Genomic DNA, 20,254 nt, shown 5'->3' with positions numbered 1-20,254 from the left:
ACGCCGCTTCGTTGCCGAAGGGTATTTCAATTTCACTTTTCAAAAGCGGTGGTGGGCGTATTTTACAGCATCGGTGTACTGAATATTTCTTACTTCGTATTGCTTGGTCACCATAAAAATTGCACGTCGTTCCCAATGACGTGGTTTGGCTGCTTTGGCGCCAAGCAACTGAATGTTCGCAACAAACACATTTTGCACAAGTTTTGTCCCGGGGTCATTTAGTTGACGCGATAGTATTACGAAGGTTTGCAATGAACTTCCGTGGCAGACGCTACGAGAGAAAGGTAATGGACCATGGATAAGTTTACAGTTGAAATTCCGACAGATTACGTCCCGAGAAGAGTCAAGCTAGATATACGTGTCGCGAAATGACCGCAAGGAGAAAATCAGAGAAATTAGAGCTGATAAGGAGATTCTTTCCTCGTGCCCTTCGGAAACGTTACAGGCAATGGGAGGGGGGAGGGGGATACTGGTAGCAGAAGCACCCCCGGCCACACACAAGAAAGTGACCTGCGGAGCATAAATGTAGATGAAAGGATGAGCGGGCCTAGAACATCCACGAATCATATTTTTTTTCGTATGCAATACGTAGTTTCATATGGACTTATGAAACATTCAGTGTTTCTCGTTCAGTGAATTTAAAGGGAAATAAATGGATCAGTGTGTAAGGACAGCATTGTCGGCGACGTGGCTCAGCGTAAGTGAGACTGACCAGGATTCTGGTTCACCTCTCAGGCGAGCAGGGCCTCTGGAGACGGAGAGGAATCCCGTGTGGGCAATGCGGCCGGTCGCTCCTCCTCTGCAATTACTTAGCGAGGCATGTGCATTAGCCTCACAGGCACCAGATCCAAGCCGCCGCATTGCAGCGGGAGCTGGCTACATCGCCGTCTAAATATAGCGTCACGCGCCACCTTGAGGGTCTCACCTTCGAAGCATTCTCAGATTTTCTGGGTATACCTCCATGCAGCGCTATTCTCTTACGTTTCCACGGACTTTGGCGAGTGAGATAAGAGAGCAACTTCTCGAGGCGTGAATCCTAATTCTGGGTTTAGATGGTTTTACAGCTATCGCTCATCCACTCGAGAATTAATATTACCATATTTTATCGTCATTTGCTGGCGAAAGTATTAGTACATTACCAATGGGTAAAGTTGGTCCCTACGACTACACAAAAGGCATCCAGAATCTGCACCACCATTTCCATCAACACTTCCATTTTTATTAAAAAAGTTAAATTTGGTGATTTGTATAGAAACCAATATTAGTGACTTTCCCCAAAATCGCCTCTTCTACTAATACCTACCCTCCATGACACGATATACGTAAAATAAGAAGCAAAAGAAGTATAACTGTAAAATGAGGACTCTTAAAAAAATAAACTCGTATGACAATCATACATCATTTTATTTAATCTCAGAAATGGTCTTACACATTAAGGAAACAATAATAAATCACTGATACTGTGTTCGTATTGTTAAATGTGATATTATTTGACATCGTTTGTGACCAGTAAGAACGCCGGCCGAAGTGGCCGAGCGGTTCTAGGCGCTACAGTCTGGAACCGCGCGACCGCTACGGTCGTAGGTTCGAATCCTGCCTCGGGCATGGATGTGTGTGATATCCTTAGGTTAGTTAGGTTTAAATAGTTCTAAGTTCTAGGGGACTGATGACCTCAGCAGTTACGTCTCATAGTGCTCATAGCCATTTGAACCATTTTTTTGTGAGTTGTATGCCATAAGCACTGTACCGTGAAGGGTTTTTGCTGGATCATTTGACAGTTTCCTACTTTCAGATGAGTGGCGAGTAAGGAGGATCCCATCTCGTCTATATGGAAGTAAGGAGGTACATGAAATCTGCATTGTTGACTATACCAGCTGTAGTTTATTAACTGTCACTTCCAAACACTCTTCTTCCAATTTAAACAACGAGGTAATAGCATGTTGGAGTACGTCATATAGAACCACCTTACAATCATGGTATACATCCTTGGCCACCATATCTGATGATTTGATTTATGAATTCCTATGTGCCCCGGTACACAGCAGAATGCAACTGTCTTCTCCAGAAATTTCAGGAAGACTAGGATCTCATGTATATTCTGGATTACTTCTTCTGCTGACCACAAATGTTGCGTAGACCGAAGTTCACCCTTCGTCAGAGTAGATAAGGACTTTTATCGCACAAATGTATTTCATCTACTCTAACGTGCTCAAGATGACGTGTAATTCTTCATCACATACGGTATATTAATTTCGAACATTAATCTTGCGTTATACGCAATCTGGTTTTTATACAAACAGCAGTTTCCTAATATCTTACCAGTTAATCCTAGTGTGACATTTTCTTTATTTACAACTTAGCGTTTGTGGTCGTCTCGCCTGATACCTGCAGACACTTTTAGCCCAAAATACAGGGTGTATCAGAAAGAAATATCCGATTTAAAAAAAAATCATAACTATTATGTTATTTGAGATATGTGAGTGACGAACGTACTATTGGAAAGAGCAAGCTGTCGAGTTTTACTTGGTTCCCGCTAGGTAGCAGCAGTGTGCGCCCACTTCAGTTCTAGTAAAAATGGTGTCAGGACAATAGAAAGCGTTTTGTGTTCTGCGTTTTGCGCTGTGCGGGTCAGTAATAACTGGTCAGTGTGCTTTCGTACCAGGTATAGTGTGGATCGTCCTACAACACAGAGCATTACACGATGTCACGAACAATTCCGAGAAACAGGTTGTTTGTGTATAGGCAAATCGCCGGGACGTCCCAGAGTGTCTGACACAGACGTCGAACGCATCCGCCGTATTTCACAAGGAGTCAGTAGAAATCCGTTCATCGTGCAGCTCGACAGCTCAACATGCCTCCGACGTCCGTCTGGCGTGTCTTGCGTCAACGTTTACACATGAAACTGTACGAAGTTCAGCTACAGCAAGCTCTTCGTGAAGGTGACAAACAACAACGTGTGGCGTTCTGTAATTTCTTTCTTGGCTACTGGCGTCCAAGGTCACCAGACCTAACTGTATGTGATTATTGCTTGTGGGGGCTTATAAGAGACTCTGCGTACGTGCCTCTGTTACTAACAACAATGAATGAACCGGGACAACGCATAACAACAGGTTTGGATGCTGTAACTCAAGACATGTTCGCTGCAGTGTGGGAACGATTTGAATACCGCATTGACATATCCCGTGCATCTCAAGGGGTGCATATTGAACACCTATGGAAAGATATCAAAAAAACTTTTTGAGTTTTCAGTTCATCAAAAAACAAAATTCATTGTGCATGTTTATTAGTTTCAGAAATATAGACGTGCTGAATCGGATGATTGTTTCTGATACACCCTGTACAGTATTTGTGAGACATGTCTGACTCCAGTAGTGGCTCGTTAATCCGGTAATCAAAGGGTATCACCCTTTTACATTCTGTGAAGCGCACATTAAGTATATACAAGTACGGATGTGGGGAGGGAGTTGATAGTCACAGATTTGTTTGTCTGACAGGAAAGTGTAACAGATATACTGGTAAATCTTGTCTGGTAGACACCCAAAGAAAGACACCACGCTTCTCGGGGGAGCCTGTTTATACAACTTCACGAACCACCTTTGAGATCAGAAATTACAAAAATACTTCAAGCAGTTGCCAATCTACACCTGTGAGGTTGTGCATACAAAATTTGACAAATAACAGCAGTCATTCTTTCCATGCTCCATGCACAAATGATACTGGATGTAATATCACGTATGTTATTTTTCAAGTCAACATTCCTTTTTCTGAACACATACTAACCGTTCAGGGGTGAATGAGTTATCGTTAGAAAGGTTTTTTAACCGGCTTCTGACATTGCTCATCGATTTTGCTCTAATATTTACTATCTGTGGAAAATTTTACCATAAAGTAGACTTGTAACTATCATAGGTAACTGTATCAGCATCCGGCACGTCTATGGGCTGAGGATGACACGGCGGCCGGTCGGTACCATTGAACCTTCACGACCTGTTCGGGCGGTGTTTGTATAACTTATTAATCACGAATAAGAGACACCCTTTTCATATTATCTTCTTGCAAATAAAGCTAACTTATTAATCACAAATAAGGGACTTCTTTTCATATTGTCTTATTACAAGTGCCATTTCATTTGCTTCAAAGTACTTATTAACTGGATAATTTGTATACAACGTTGTCACAGATAATAATCGTGACCATGACAAACATACTTGTTACCTGCTGAGAGAGAGAGAGAGAGGTGGCATTCCCACAACTATCCTTATCCCAACTACTACACACATTCCAGAGACTCATTATTTAAAACTATAAAAGTGCAAAAGATTCGGATGGATCTCCTGGTTATATATGATTCGCATTTCATAGTGGATCATAGAGTGAAAATGTGTACATAGATACAGCTGTATTTTAATAGTAAGCCCTTCCTTCCGTTATTGTGAAAAGTTAGTTTCGGTTACCTGTCAATACGGGACGTAGTGGCAGTGAAATGTGCCACCTCGTATTTCATTCCGAGATTCTCAATTAACCAATGACACGGTGGAGTTCTCCGACAAATGTAGCCTCGCACCCACCTGTGATGGATAGTAGGAATAGTCTGCCCAACAAAAGCCTTCCCCTAGATTTTTTTTCATCGACTGATCATCTTCCATTGGTATAAGAAGGGCTCTAAAGTTACCTGGTGGAAGAAACAATAGCTTTACATCAATTCCATTAAAATATTCCCATTTCTTATAAACGTCCTCAGCGTACCAACTAATCTACACCCAATGCCTGTGCTCCTGTCAACAACACGGTTGGTGGTAATCAGTTACAACTGTAAAATATCCAGGGTTGTGGGCTCAGAGACGCTTAAAGTGGAGGAATCACACAGAAATAGTTGTAGACAAGGAAGATGCCACAGTTAAAAACTGTGTTAAGAAGTGCGCAATAGACGAGAAGTGCACAAAAATGCAGTATCTGAGAGGTAAAAACGGGAGATTTAAATAATGAGATATTTACGGGATAATTTCAAACTGTGTGAATGATCAAATTAACCAAAATTGCCAAAAATAAAATACCTGGAATCCATAATGTGTGAGGTATGGTTCAAATGGTTCAAATGGCTCTGAGCACTATGGGAATCAACTGCTGAGGTCATTAGTCCCCTAGAACTTAGAACTATTTAAACCTAATTAACCTAAGGACATCACACACATCCATGCCCGAGGCAGGATTCGAACCTGCGACCGTAGCGGTCTCGCGGTTCCAGACTGCAGCTCCAGAACCGCGCGGCCACTTCGGCCGGCTGAGGTATGAGTATTGTTTATGCAGATGTAACATGGAGCACGTGTGCATTACTTTCAGATCGCCAAAATTGGGGAAAGTATTAACTTAAGATTTTTTTTTAATGTCTTCGTCAGTCTCTAACTCTTGACTTATATATTTCGTACACAAATTTCCACGTGTAGGTTGAAACTGCAAACCAGACAGGAGAGTAACTGGCGTGCCATGAGGACATGTTCCTGCTTTTTTAACATCTTCTCCCGACTTTGTTCATTTGCTTCTGGCTGTACTGGACTCTTACGTTTCTAGATAACGTACAAAAACTCATTGTGTATCCCTTCCCTGGGTCTAGGAAATTTCCAAGCTTCGAATGAACGAAATTATTTTATACAGAGACGTTTAAAAAACTAAATCGCCTAGTCGAAAATGATGAAGTAGGGTAAATTGGTCAGTTTTAGATAGGAAATCCTCGTCTGTACGCAAGTGGGTCCAAATTTATGAACAAAAATTAGAAATTTCTAAAAGTTCCCTTTAGCCGCATGATGAAGATTCAATTATACACTTTTTGTAATAATTTTATATATGAGCACGATGTGCACAAGTCGCTACACTTACATCACCTGCTGCTACTGTCGTTGCCGACCCTCTACCGAGCTATGACGCTAAGTTCTGTCGAATCCATAGGAAATACTCTGGCATGCAGTGTCACCGGCAGAGAATATTCTGTCCAGGAGGTCCCTTCACTTTCGAAAGGTACCTCATACGCAGGAGTGGACACACTACAAGACGAAATCACGTGTGGACAGATCTGATGAAAGAGCTGGCTGCAAAATAGGGACATCTTAGGCAGGTGTTCACCAACAAGAAGTGCGAATTTAATAGCGGGTCCAGGGTAACAGAAGCCATCACGAAGATCAAGTGGGATAGTTTCCTTCAACGTGAAGAGTATTTCTCTAAGAAGCAGAATGTAAACCGCAGTTTTGTCGACAATTAATATGGCGATAGTATAGATGTGTAAAGATACAAATTATTACAGGAAGGTAAAACAAGCAGCCAGCTTCTATTAATAATGTTATATGATGACAACCGACAGTTTCAAAATCAGAGGATTGTTCACGTTTATAAGTTGGTTTAGCTTACGCTAAATTCGAGATGTCTGTTATTCGTGTGGCCCAAGTTCCTTCGAATAGTGGTATTCTACAGGAAAAATCAATACAAGGCAAAGAACTACTTTATTTTAATCGGACTTAAGAGCATCTCCTAACTATGAACTTGACCCGGTACAACTTTTCAGCGTCCTCACAGTCTCCAAATGTTTGTAACGCGATTAATCATTTTTGCTAATTCCGCAACTGTGTAGCACCCAATGTAACTAGAGCCTATGAACTTTACCCTTCATCTTGCAAACACAGAATGCAATTGTGTAGACCTTATCACCAAACACGTTTGAACTCGTAACAGTTGATTCAGTCATTTTCAAACAATGTTTCTTTATCTCCGCTTGACGAAATTTTTGCCCTTCTCTATCATCACTTGGAATTTAAACTGTCGTCAAGGACGGGCAATGTAAACATGTCAACCAACCCAGTATTGTCATCAGTACAAGACAAAACGTGAAGTATATAACGTGGAAAAAGGGAAAAAATTATTACAGTAAAATAGATACTCCGACCCACAAGGACCTTGCTGAGGAGGGGTGGCTCTCGTTCCTCTACGATGCGGACGACCTTCTAGTAGGTGCGACCACATTGGATGGATATGTGTGGAGAGGCGGACAAACATTTGGTTTCTGAAGAGGAGCAGCAGCCTCTTCAGTAGACGCAGGGGCAACAGTCTCTCTCGTCTTGTACCATCAGCTAACATGGCCTTGCTATGTTGGTACTGCAAAGCACTGAAAGCAAAGAAAAACCATTACTGTTGTAAGCAGAACATGCAGTTCTACTCTATTGCCCAATAATAATGGAATCCTCGTGGATAAAATATTTCGGAGGTAAAGCAGTCCCCCATTCGGATCTCTGGGCAGGATTATTCAGGAGGATGCCATCAGGGGGAACAGAACCGGTGCTCTACGCGTCGGAGTGTGGAATGTGAAGTGTGGTGGTAGGAAGCAAAGACTTCTGATCAGGTTAAGTACAAGGCTGAAAACAAAAAATCAAATAGCAATAATGCAGGAATAGATCTAATAATAAATACAAAATAAAATTGCAGGTGAGCTACTACAAACGTCATAGTGAATACTTTACCATAACCAACACCCAGAAAACTAGTACAGCTTCATATTCCTATTTGCTCTGCAAACGACGAACAGACTGAAGAAAAAGGTATGATGAAATACAATGAATTATTCAGATAGTTAGGAGAGACGAAAATTTAATTACCACGCGATAGTGGAATTCAACAGCAGGCAAAGGACAAGAGGGAAAGATAGTAGGGTTACATGGACTGATGGGGAGGGGAGGAATACAAGGAAAGCGTTCTGGTAGTATCTTGTACCCAGCGAGGATTAATCAGTGCCAATGTTTGGTTCATATCATGAAATATGATTTCAAGCGGTTTACATATTTCCTTTCCCACTCTCCTTTTATGGCGACGTCATCACCAAATGTGTCCAAACAGGACCAACCTGCTGTCATTCTTTTCTTGCCTGTCAAAGGGCAAACACCAGTAGACATCCATTGGAGAAAGAGAAACGTGCATAGGGTAGCATGTCTGTCGGAGACCATTTTTGTGGAATGGTGCGCCAAGTTCCGTGATTCCTTTTCACGGTAACATAGTCCCCATATCACAAATGTCCTAACGCAGAAGTTACTTCAGCTCAAGTGGGGAGACACCCGCCCTATAGTCCTAAACTCATCCCCTACGATCTTCATGCCTTCGATCCCTTAAAAAAGGCCTTGAAGGGTTGACCAATCCTGTCACACGAGGATGTGCAGCAGGCAATTACGGACATCTTGGCGCAGCAGGACATGCTGGATTACCAAACTGGTATATTCAATCTGGTGCATCGATGGGATGACTACCTCAGTGCTCACAGCGATTGTGCCTGGTTGGCATACCCATTCTGGGCTGTACATCCTTTGAGTGGAAACTTTTTAATTCCTCTTATAGTTACGATCTGGAAATAAATACTATGGGGATAAGACCCCCACCCAGATGGGGTGGTAACGTGGAGAGAGAAGGAGAAGATGAAGAGACAGAGAGGTGGAAGAAGGAGATGGACACGTATGGGGGTGTGGAAGAGGAGATGGACCAAGACAGGGAGGAGGAAGAGATAGAAAGAGAGAGGGGAAGGAGCTGATGGACAGAAAAAGGAACCAAAGGAGATGGACAGGGAAAGAAGATGGACACAGAAAGAGGAGGAAATGGACAGAGAGTGGTGGGTGGAGAAGGAGGACACGTGATGCGGTAGGAGGAGTTGGATGGGGGAGGGGAGGAGAAGGATGAGGAGATGGACAGAGGGGATGGAGGAGATCGACGGCAGGTGGGGTGGAGGAGATGGACAGAGAGGGGGCTAAGAAGGAGACAGAGGCAGAGAGAAGGGGAAGGAAGAGATGCACTAATAGAGAATTGGAATAAATACATATCTGGACAATGCCGGGTACTCAGCTATCTCTACATATTAACAGAGAACAACAAGTTTCGGAACGTCGTTTAGAGAGACTTATTGCAGTAGATTTCTGGCTCTGCATCCACACCAAGAGGATTATGATCTTTTTCGTGCTAAGCGCGTCGCGAACAGAGGTGAAATTATTTACTCCCTTTCCTCTTACATTTTGTATTTCGCTACTCGGTCACGTAAAAGTGTTGTTCATTAACTAAAAGAGTGAGTTGCGAGCGACTTGAGTTCTGTTAGGTTTCCCCATCGTCTCAGAATTTCTTGGTATTTTTCTTTTTCTTCGATGTCGCCCTGTTTGCAGGCCGCAATTTCCTCGCGCCGCAAGACTTCAAAGAAATAACTTTTTGATGAGTTTCGGGCTTAACGTTTTTTTATAAATTACTATTTAAGCTCTCGTAACTTTCATAGTTTATGAAACTATTATTCCAATAATGCGTACGTGAAGTCTTATTTGCCAGTAAGAAAAATTTAAAAAATGAATATTGGGAAAACACATTCAGTAGAAAGTAGAAAGCTGACGCTTATTGTTAAGCATGTTCTTTCCTGACAAGTGACTTATGGCGATGTTTGGTTATCAGCTTGGTTTGCCATTTGAACCATTTGATGTAAGTTTTCTATAGGAAACTTTAATCAGCTAACAAAGTATTGCTATTAAATCGATACATCATTTAATGTTCTACATTTCTGGTAACCTTAACTCTTTCTATTAACGGCTTAGTATCCGAAAGAATTTAAAAAGAACCAGATAAAGTCCGAAATTTTGTTGGTTTTCTTTTCATCATGACTGAAGCTACTCTCGGAATCGGGGCAAAGTGAAATTAAATCCTTATCATGCTAGTGCTTTTCAAAAGCCACACGTACACTACGAACTGTGATACCTGTTCATTGTTCTGCTTGTAGAGGCTATAATGACGAGGGAAAAAAAACTACGCTTATGAGAGGACATGGCCCCCAAGGATGGATGCGTATTGACGTTGACCCATTGTGCTTTCCACGTTGACGAGATAGCCCATGGAATGCTACGTAAACATTCTCCAGACCATAACAGTCCCTCCTTGTTTGCTTTCAGATGTTTCACGCCATACACGCCAACAGCGATCAATCGTAGAGCATAGAGAAGTACAGAGGCCTTCCCCGTGGAGAAGGACTGGAAGGCGTGGGCCCCGACCCCTTACCCCTTGCGTACCTACCGCACCTAGTAGAGCACCAGTCTCGCTGGTGTTTCTCTGTGTGTGCTTGTTTGCTCACTGCCTCACCTCGCCTTTCTACAGGGTTTCTTTTCGATTTGTTAGTTCTCAGGTTAATTATAATTCTAAGGTTAATTCACATTATAACTGCCAATTGCAGAACACGGTAAGCTTTGTTTATGGACAGAAGGCGCCCGACAATACCGGCAGTATACGGCACGTTGCTCGGCATTCTACAGTCACATTAGTCATAGTGCGTTAATAGCGCGTTACCACTTCAGCGTATTCTCAGCGTCTGCTGAGATCGATAATCTTCGAACAAATATACGTTATCGAAGAGTACGCTCACATGCAAATAGCGTAGTTGTGTTCTGTCGAGAAGAAAAACGGAAAGGTTTACTTCGTTTTAAAAAAAATGTATAAATAGATCGTTCCTGGCTGAGAGGGAGGACATTGTAACATGCCGTGCATGCTTTTTCAGAGCATTGAGAGAAAACGAGAAAGGTTTGAAGAAATTTACAACTGTGATCTGAACCCCAACTCCAGTTTTTAGATCTTTAAACATCAGTTTTCCTTTAATGTCGTACGCTTCTCTGTAGCAGAACGTATTCATAGCGAATGAATTTCACGTTCGTTTTAGTTATTAGATAGTAACACAACAGTTTTGTTCATCTGTTTATTTTTTTCGTACGCTTTCCTGTGGAAGAATATATTAAAGGCTAAAGTATCGTTGTCTCCTCCATGTACAGCTGCTTTCTTTGACCATAAAAGAATTCTTAAGTGAACAGGTCATAAATAACTCAATGAATAAATTCAGTAATGTAGGTAACGCTGTGAGCAAAACAATATAGGTAACATACAGTCAGCGTCATGTGCTGGTGTCTCCCGGTCTACTTTTATCACATCAAGTTTTTAGTTCATTTACAGCTTCGGTTTGTATCGGCACCATACGAAGAAGAGAAACACACCACATAGCTGATGGCAACTGCCGCGCGTCTGGTGCGCAGGGGCCAACTTCGTCGTGGATAATTTCCAATATGTCTCACGTATTTTCTCGAGAATGGGTGGTGGTCACATTAATGTGACAGGCCCATGTATAATGCTGATGATGTCAGGTACATTTCCCAAAATGAGTCTTAGAAAGCCCAGGAAAAGTCCAGCTGGCGTCTCTATCGGAGACCCATGACTTGATGGTGGTCGTTACAATCCTTGTGTCGTTACTCTACAGGATTTTCATCATTTGTCTAAACTTAACAACCCAAGATTATGGCACGTGTTGCGTGCGTGCGTGTGTGTGTGTGTGTGTGTGTGTGTGTGTGTGTGTGTGTGAGAGAGAGAGAGAGAGAGAGAGAGAGAGAGAAAAGCTCTATACTGTGGGATTCTCTTTAATATGTACTGCACAGTAAGCGTGTTGAAGAAAAAATGAGTTACACCTGACAGAGTTCGAGGCCACAGCATTCTTGTCAGTGTGGAATGCGCTACCGCAATGATATTGGGACAGAAATTATTAATCGTTTGATTACAGTGCAGTCAACGTAAAAATGTGTACTGTATAGGTGTTACTGGGGAGAAAATATGTCACGATTGTGGAATTCCTTTAACGTCTTCTTTCTGGAAATACCCCCAATGACACAAATACATGCTATATAAAATTCTTCCAGTTCGTGTTTTAAAACTGTTGACTGCGGCTAGCCCCTGCAGCGGCCTGTGGTACGCATCATGATTCGAAGCAGAGTTCTATTGTTCTCAATGCTATGAGATGGGAGTTAATTATTGTTTCCGACATTAAATATCGAACTGTTTCACTGCTGACATAGTTTTTCAAAATTTTTGAGAAGGTTCTGTATTCTAGAATAGTGTCTCGCTTGAGCAACAGTAATAACCTCAACAAATCACAATTTGTATTTCAGAAGAGTTGCTTTGCTGACAATGGCATTTACATGTTCATTCATCAAATCTTACATACCTTAAATAATAAAACAGCCGCAGTCGGTATTTTGTACAATCTGCCTATGTCATTTGACTGTGTGAATCACAGCATTCTCCCAGATAAATTGAAGTTCAGTGGGACTGATGTTATAGTCAACCAGTAGCTAAGGTCATATCTCACCATGTAGTCCTCTAATTATGGAGAAATCACTTATGGGGCTCTCCGAGGCTCAATCTTAGGTCCACTATTGCTCCTCATATACTTAAATGATCTTCCATCTAATATGCAACAAGATCAACTAGTTCTTTTTGCAGATGACATGAGTACTGTAATAAATCCAAAATACATACAGAAAAAGAAGAGACGGTGAACAACATTCTTCGAAGAGTCATTGATTGGTTTTCCACAAATGGACTCTCCTTCATCTTTAAGAAGACACAACATATTCAGTTCTGAATATCTAAGGAGCACTACACCAGTGATTGGTTTAACACATGGCGAGGAATTAACGAGTAGGGTATAAGCCTCAAAATTCTTATTTGTCGATACAGATGAGAATTTCAACTGGTAAAAATGGAAATGAGCGTATGGCATCGTTGGCCGGGAGGCCCCTATTCGGGGACGTTCGGCCACCAAGTGCAAGTCTTATTTCATTCGACGCCACATTGAGAAACTTGTGCGCCGGCGATGATGATGAAATGACGATGAGGACAACGCAACACCCAGCCCACTAGCGGAGAAAATTTCCAAGACGGCCGGGAATCGAACCCGTGCCCGCTTGCATGGATGGCGAGCACGTTACCACCCAGCTAAGCAGGCGGACATTTCAACTAGTGAAAGTACATTTTAAAACTCCTAAAACAACTTAGTTCAGCCACATTTGCACTTCGAATCATTGCAGATCTTGGGAAGAGACAAATGAGTAGGTTGACATATGTTGTATATTTTCATTCAGTGGTGTCATATGGGATAATGTTTTGGGGCAACCCATCTTTAAAAAAGAAAGTCTTCAAGGCTCAAAAACGTGCTGTAAGAATATGTGGTGCTCACCAACGATCATCTTGTATATATGTGTTTGAGGAGTTTTGGTTTCTGTCTGTTGCTTCACAGTACATTTGTCCCCTCATAAAGTTTGTTGTAAATAATCCACTGCAGCTCAAAAGGAACAACGATGGATATAATTACAATAAAAGAAGGAAAATGACATTCTTCACTCCACATTAAGGTTACCTTTACCACAAAAAGAGGTGTACAATGCTGCAACAAAATTTTTTCATCACTTTCCCAATCATAGTCTATTAAATGCCTGACAGAAAATGAAGTAAAATTTGAAACCAAAACGAAAAAGTTTCTCCTTGATAACACTTTCTGTTCTGTAGAAGAAATTCTATTATTGTTATATGTAAAAGGTAGTGGGAGCAAATTACTCACCCACATCTGTGTGCTTAGTAATAATACCAGTAATAATAAAGCAGAAAAGAAAGAAACATATTAATCTTCATCATGTAGCCATGTTTACTCGTGAATTTGCGATGCGAATAAAAATGACTTGTGCCCCATGAACAATGGACCTTGACGTGGTGGTGAGGCTTGCGTGCCTCACCGATACAGATAGCCGTACCGTTGGTGCAACCACGACGGAGGGCTATCTGTTGAGAAGTCAAACAAGCGTATAGTTCCTGAAGACGGGCAGCAGACTTTTCAGTAGTTGCAGGGGCAGCAGTCTAGACGATTGACCGATATAGCCTCGTAACGTCACCCAAAATGGCCTTGATGTACTGGTATTGCAAAGGCAAACTACAGCCGTAGTTTTTCCAAGGGCATGCAGCTCTACTGTGTGGTTAAATGATGAAAGCATCCTCTTGGGTAAAATATTCTGGAGGTAGGATAATCCCCCATTCGTACCTCCAGGCGGGGACTACACAGGAGGATGTCGCCCAAACAAAAATACCGCTCTACGGAACGAAGTGTGGAATGTTATATCCCTTAACCAAGCAGGTAGGTTAGAAACTTTCAAAAAGAAAATAGACAGGCAAAAGTTATGTATAACGGAAATCAGTGAAATTCGGTGGCAGGAGGAACAGCATTTCTGCTCAGGCGATTACAGGATTATAAATATAAAATCAAATAGGGGTAATGCAGGAGTAGCTGGCAGCAGTGGCCGGGCGGTTCTAGGCGCTACAGTCTACAACCGCGCGACCGCTACGGTCGCAGGTTCGAAAACATGGTTCAAATGGCTCTGAGCACTATGGGACTTACTGCTGACGTCATCAGTCTCCTAGAACTTGGAACTATTTAAACCTAACTAACCTAAGGACATCACACACATCCATGCCCGAGACAGGATTCGAACCTGCGACCGTAGCGGTCGCTCGGTTCCAGACTTTAGCGCCTAGAAGCGCTCGGCCACTGCGGCCGGCAGTGAAGAAAGTCATGGGAAGCGTTGCACATACACAGATAGCGGTAGTATCCCGTACACAAAGCATAAAAGGGCGGTGCGATGGGGGAGATGTCATTTGTACTCAGGTGATTCATGTGAAGAGATTTCAGACGTGAGTATAGTCGCACGACTGGAGTTAACAGACCTTCAACGCGGAACGGTAGTCGGATCGAGACGCGTGGGACACTCCATTTCGGAAATCGTTATTGGATCCAATATTCCAAGATCCACAGACTGTGCCGAGAATACCATGTTTGCATTACCTCTCATCACGGCCAACGCAGTGGCCGACGGCCTTCACTCAACGACCGAGAGCACCGGCGTTTCCGTAATGTTGTCCGTGGTAAGAGACATGCAACACTGCGTGAAACAACAGCAGACATAAACGTGGGATATACAACGAACGTATCCGTTAGGATAGTGCGGCGAAATATGGCGTCGATGGGCTATGGCAGCAGATGACCAACGCGACATCGGCCGACATAATAATTAATGATGGCCGAAGTAGGGAGGATATAGAATGTAGACTAGTAATGGAATGAAAAACGTTTCTGAAGAAGAGACTTTTTTAACATTGAATATAGATTTGATTATCAGGAAGCCCTTTCTGAACAACAGAACAATAGTGGAGCCCAGAAGGAGCACTGGCAGACACAGGCATGACCGTAGGAAGCCTCCTTCGATTTTGTTTATTTGGAGTAAAATGCATACCTGTCTTATTCCTATCATAGTGGTGGTAATGGTAGAAGCAGAAGTGGTGGAGAACTTGTTTACACATATTTTCGATAGCATGTGTTTGACCTGCAATGGATGAGTTCTTCAACTAACAACATTAAAAGCTATAATCATAGGATGTCAGTGTAATTTGTTTAAATACTGCACTGTGATAACCGTTAAACATTTAAAGCCTCGTATTTGTGAGTGAGTTTGGACGACGAATTTAAAAACTGGGTACTTGGAATACTGAAAGAAAATCAGCAAAAAACTGCAACAAATAACCCCCAAATTGTGATGAATGGTGGTCATACATTTCAGAAAATGCCATTTAACAGCCAAGACATCATTCAGTTGTAGTAATTCAGCCGACAGGATAGTGCACCATATAAAGTAAGGTAACAAAAGCCATGGGATACCTTTCTTTTGCCCTGCATAGAGTAATAACTCGACGTGGCATGGCAACAAGGCTTTGGAAGTCCGCTGCAGAAATAGTGAGCCATGCTGCGTCTGTAGCAGTCCATTCTTGGGAAAGTGTTGCTGGCGCAGAATTTTGCGCATAAACTGAACACTCGATTCTGCCCCATAAATATTCGATGGCATTCATGTCGAGTGATCTGGGTGGCCAGATCATTCGCTCGAATTGTCCAGAATGTTCTTCAAACCAACCGCGAATAATTGTGGCCTGCTGACGTGGCGCTTTGACCGCCATAACAAGTCTATTATTTCTTGGGAACATGAAGTCCATGAATGGCTGCAAATGGTCTTCAAGTAGCCGAACATAACCATTTACAGTCAATGATCGGTTCAGTTGGACCAGAGGACCCAGTCCATTCCATGTAAACATAGACCACACCATTATGGAGCCACAACCAGCTTGCACAATGTCTTGGGTGCATTCCTTCGTGGGAGTCTGTGCCACACTCGAACCATATCATCAGCTCTTACCAACAGAAATCGTCGCTCATCTGACCAGGCCACGGTTTTCCAGTCGTCTAGCGTCCAACCTATACGATACTCGCGTTGGTCATCTGCTACCATAGCCCATCGACGCCATATTTCGCCGCACCATCCTAACGGATATGTTCGTTGTATATCCCACGTTTATGTCAGCTGTTGTTTCACGCAGTGTTGCATGTGTCTTACCACGGACAACATTACGGAAACGCCGGTGCTCTCGGTCGTTGAGTGAAGGCCGTCGGCCACTGCGTTGGCCGTGATGAGAGGTAATGCAAACATGGTATTCTCGGCACAGTCTGTGGATCTCGGAATATTGGATCCAATAACGATTTCCGAAATGGAGTGTCCCACGCGTCTCGATCCGACTACCGTTCCGCGTTGAAGGTCTGTTAACTCCAGTCGTGCGACTATACTCACGTCTGAAATCTCTTCACATGAATCACCTGAGTACAAATGACATCTCCCCCAACGCACCGCCCTTTTATGCTTTGTGTACGGGATACTACCGCTGTCTGTGTATGTGCAACGCTTCCCATGACTTTCTTCACGGCCGGCCGCAGTGGCCAAGCGGTTCTAGGCGCTAAAGTCTGGAACCGCGTGACCGCTACGGTCGCAGGTTCGAATCCTGTCTCGGTCATGGATGTGTGTGATGTCCTTAGGTTAGTTAGGTTTAAGTAGTTCCAAGTTCTAGGAGACTGATGACCTCAGCAGTTAAGTCCCATAGTGCTCAGAGCCATTTGAACCATCTGAACTTTCTTCACCCCAGCGGACACTGTACTGTCCAAGGGGCTGATGCCATCTTTTGGGTCATAATATAACTAATATAAGAATGACGGAAATATAGAGGCAGCCGTATTTTGATAGTGGAGATAAATCATGTTAATTAAGATAAGTGGAATAACTTACTGCAGCATAATTTATAGGAATGAAGCCCAATCATCTCTCACACAAACACTCTTCTGTCAAAGCGTTTGACATCATAAATCATAGTAATTCAGTCTGCCATGCCATTTATTTGTATCACCCATTTGGGCTAGAGGAGTGTGGGTAGCGGGGCGAGTAGAGGGAGGTGGCAGCCTGAAAGGAGACAAACATCCCGATCTTAAATAAATAAACGATAAGAGTATAAGTGACCATTCTGTTTTATATAAGTGATGTCATTGTTTATATAAGCAGCTCAGTCAAGTGGACAGTTTATTGACGTACTAGTTGTTATTGTTTACATTTTGAAGAGTAAGTATGATTGAGTTGGGGCCAAGGCCAAGTGATTTCACTGTCTACATAAGGGCAACAATGGGAATTTTATCCTGGACCCTGCCGATGCACACGTGGATGGGGTCAAAAGTGGCCTCATATGCAGTTTGATCCACTACTAAGGGTGCCTGGTGTATAGACATCATTTCACCTTCTTCATGAGATTCCTACTGTGAGATGCCCTGTCACGAAGTCTCAGAGCTTTTTGTTACCATGTCCTTTTAATCGCTTCACTTTGATTCTACATCGACACTGAATGTCGATCGATAGCCTAGTATCTTTTACACTTCTTTAGCTGAAACCTATTTCTAGTTGAAACCTCTTGTAGAGTTACAATATCGATTTGCGAATACACTAAACACGTACACCTTGCCAGACCGTGAAGGCCCAAGGGATGTCACCGACCGCCATATCGTCCTCAGTCTTGTGGCGTCACGTGGCTGCGGTAAGGAGTGGCATGTAGTCGCACATTGCTCTCCTGGCAGACTTTCCAGACCGTGGAGCCGTTACTGATCGGTCAAGTAGCTCCTCAGTTGTCATCACATTTCTGAGTATACCCTGCACCAGTCGTCTCACAACGAAAAATCCTCGGCAGTACCGGGAATCAAACGAGGATCCTCCATATAGTAGCCGTCTACGATGACCACACAGCTACGGAGGCAGACGTGACCATACACTGCTTGGTAAAAAGGGGAAGCACACGAAACGGAAGGAGGAAACGATATGAATCTTCACAGGCTGAAAGCGTACGTAACGTTATTTCAGTAGATACAAATTTGAGCTAAATTTACAAAGAACTGTTCGGTATGATCCCATTTATTAGTATGACTTTGCACCCCCTCTGGCCTCCCCACGCGTGCACTGATTTGGCTGGGAAAGTGGGGCATGAGGCCTTTGTATCCTCTCCAGAGACAAAGTAACCCACAGCTGTTGTAACTGCTCCTGCATATTATGAATACTAGCACTGGGACAGAGTTACATGCGATTGCAGTCTTTCTCGGCGTATTCCACTGATGAATTCTTCTCGGGTTATCAGCCGAGTGTTGGCGTCGTCTTGTCGCAACGTTTCAATGAGTCTCGTACCCATCATCTTCTGGCGAAGTGTCGGGTGACGCTGACGCTGAAAAGACGAGCCTGTCCTTGGCTCGACATGGTGCAGTCTAGACAAAAATTTGTCATTACTGCGGTTCCTAGGGGGGAGAGAATAGATCTTACCATTCTTGTTTATTTGTCGTTGCTGGTGGAGCCTGAAAGAGAGAAAGGCACAATCTAATGGGGGATTAGTAAAACGTAATCCCTCAGCAGGTGAGGCCAACGCGTGGTTGGCCTGTGATGAAGTTGTTGGCCCAGTCCTCGGATGAGCCGGTTGCGGGAGTGTCCCGCTTTCTCGTAGAACTTCTTGACGATGGCGTGAATCCTATCTCGGAGAGGCAGGATCCCGGTGTCCTCGTGGAGTTGGCGCGTCGAGAAGCGCCTCGGAAGATGCATAGCAGTCTTCAGGGCGCGGTTCTGTATCCGCTGCAGAGTCATAATGTGAGCATCTGCGGCTTTCCTCCAGACCATGGCCGCATACTCTAGCAGTGGGCGGACCAATGTTAGGTATAGAATGATGCCGTGTTGCGGTGGCAATGACAACTGCGGGTTTAGCAGCGGATATAGGGCGTGAAGGCGTCCTATTGCTCTCCCTTTGACATCAGAGATGTCATGCTTCCAGGTGAGCCTGCGGCCTAGGGTGACCTCTAGGTATTTTGCCGTCCCACTCCATGGGATAGGTTCTCCCAGGATTTCGGCTGGCGTAAGCCCTGGCGGCAGAAGTCTTCGGATGAAGACAACTGCCTGGCTCTTCGTGGTGTTGAATTTCAGCCGCCATTTTATTACCAATGAGCAAAAGGCGTCCCACCCGCGTTGGAGGCGGTTTCTCAGCACTTGGGCGTTCATGCTGCGAGTGAACAGGGTCGTATCATTCGCCTACAGCGCCAGTTCAACTCCTGCCACTTTCGAGGCGTCGGCAGTGTACAGGGAGTACAGTGAAGGATCGAGTATCGACCCCTGCGGCACTCCTGCACGTATCTGCCGGTCTGTGGACGTACCGTCGTCGGCCAGCACGTGGAAGGTTCGCTCACTCAGGTACTACCGCAGTAGCATCATGTGGGACGTCGATATCCCTTGTTCAAAAAGTTTGAACTCGAGACCGTCGTGCCACTCCGAGTCAAATGCTCGGGAGACGTCGAGAAACACTGCCCCAAGGTATTTCCTTGTTTCCAGTGCCCTCATCGCCGGTTCTACCAACCGTAAGAGCTGGTGGGAAGTGGCACGTTCTTCCCGAAACCCGAACTGTTCGTCCGGGATGATGCTCTCCTGGGTGACGTGCCGCATCAATCTTCTCGTGTACAACCTCTCGAAAACCTTCGAGAGAGACGGGAGCAAGTTGATGGGTGGGTAGCTGGATGCCTGGCGTGGGTCCTTGGCCGATTTTAGAATAGCCGCAACCTCCGAATGTTTCCACGCAGAGGGATAGACAACTGTTCGGAGGATCTCGTTGAAAACATCGGCAAGTTGTCGGTATAGTCCCGGCGGAAGGTTCTTCAGCAGGAGGTTTGTGACGCCATCTCTGCCCCCAGCCTTCTTGGGGTTCAGGGAGTGAAGCTGCACAGCAACGTCTTCCTCCGTTATCGGCTCGATAACGTCGCCTTCCTCCCTTGCGGCGCGGAAAGTTGGTAGTTGCTCGTGGACCCGCCGTATGTGCTCCACGTCAATGACGTCGGCCACCGTTGTGAAGCTCGCTGCGAATGCGTCAGCCAGAACGCTGGCTTTCACGTTCGGATCACTGGAGAAGTCATTTCCGACCTGTCAGGGTGGTATTCCCTGTCGCCGGCGTGGGAAGGATTTTACCA

This window comes from Schistocerca piceifrons, chromosome X (genome assembly GCF_021461385.2).
Source record: "Schistocerca piceifrons isolate TAMUIC-IGC-003096 chromosome X, iqSchPice1.1, whole genome shotgun sequence".
NCBI lineage: Eukaryota > Metazoa > Arthropoda > Insecta > Orthoptera > Acrididae > Schistocerca > Schistocerca piceifrons.
The sequence above is the reverse complement of the archived record's forward strand: the minus strand, read 5'-3'. Positions refer to the sequence as shown.